The sequence below is a fragment of the Colias croceus genome, chromosome 3 (assembly GCF_905220415.1).
Source record: "Colias croceus chromosome 3, ilColCroc2.1".
In the NCBI taxonomy this organism is placed as follows: domain Eukaryota; kingdom Metazoa; phylum Arthropoda; class Insecta; order Lepidoptera; family Pieridae; genus Colias; species Colias croceus.
The window spans coordinates 5,265,904-5,267,619 of record NC_059539.1 but is presented as its reverse complement, the minus strand read 5'-3'; positions in this window follow the sequence as shown (position 1 = coordinate 5,267,619).

The following is a 1,716-nucleotide window of genomic DNA, read 5'->3' as shown; positions in this document are numbered from 1 at the left end:
TCCAATGGCTTTCATTTTACAATATCCTAAAATTTCTTTTGATCGATATAGGTACTGTTTTGTAGTTCTATACTGTACTTTAACACTGACCAAAAAGAAAAAAATCACAGCTTTGTGAAAAAAAATAAGCAACCATTAAATTGCTATTTGAATTTCGAATTTGATTTATGAATTTAACGTACACTTTGAAGTGAGGAAAGTAAACTGCTCGCTGACGCAATTGTTTGAAAAGTCGATCATCGCTTAATTATTTCAGTTATGTTTAAAGATTGCTTTAGGAAACGGTTGTAAAGAAGCAACGTTTATTTTTGGTTGGTGCGTGTAGACAGAGCGCCGCCACTGCTGGGATGTTATCTATTTTCTGATTTCTGTAAACCATTTAGGCTTTAAACATATAATTATGTTTTTAAATTACATGTAACCTAATCCTAACCCGTTTTTCGAAGATAGAAAAACTTACAATTTCCCATACCAATATTATGTAAGGATTGATTTATAAGAAAATGTTGATGTTCCATAATTTTCTCTGATCTATTCAGATTTATCATGCCGCTCTTGGATAATTAGAAAATATTCTTGCATGCGTATAATCAATGCCGAACATTAGGGTGAGATAAGTTGTTTATTTTAATCTAAATTGCATAACAACAGTATGAATCAATTAGGGATCATTTAAAAAACTTGCCATGTGATATTATTACCTACCTATTTGATTGACGAATCCTATCCTATCCTACTAATTTTGTGAGAATGGATGTATGTGTGTGTATCTATGTTTGTTACTCTTTCACGCAAATACTACTGGTTCAGATTACAAAGAAATTTAGCACACATATAGAGGGTAATTGTTAATCATAGGATAGGTTGTATCCCGGAAATCCGAATCCGAGAACGGGAACTATGGCGTAAAGCTTGTAGGTATATTTATATACCCAAATACAGAGGCTGCTCGTGACTAAATTGTATGGATGTTCACTTGAAATAAAACAATGAAAATACAATAGCGTTAGCATGATAATTATTTATTAACCGTGTTTCTGTAGATATCAGACACGACGTCATACACGACGCATTTAAACGGCCCTGTGTCATGGTATTGCGCGTAAAAGTTTTCCCTTTATTTAAGGTCCAAAAGTAGCGCTCGCTTTCGACTGTGGTCATCAGTATTGTATCTACAAATTAATTTTAATCATTTAATATTTAATAATTTAAATAAAAGCTGACTCTAGGCTGATGAAGTGTTGCAGTAAAGCTATCGCACCATCCGCGTTATGGAAATCTTCTCTGCTGTAAATAACAATTATTATTATTATTAGCTCAATTAAAAAGTTCTGCGTTCTCCAAAAATTCAAATTTCAAAACCGAATTTTTGAGACAGTAAATTTTATTATTTAAAAAGTGATTTTGATATTGTAAGAGTTATTTGGAACCTTAGTTTGAAACACTAATACCTACTGATATCGACACCTAATAATATTACTGATAGAATCAAATGTACATTTGTCTTATCTGTAAATGAAGTATATAAATTGATAAAGCGTTCATTTTAAATTATTAATCAACTGCAATTAAATAAAAAAATTGAATGTTAATACACTGTTTGTAATCAAAGACTGCAAAACCGACCGACCGACTGGTCACTTGTATAAAAATGTTTAGTTTGTTTACATTTGGCTAAAATAATTATATCTAATTAGATGACAGGAGTGATAGGGA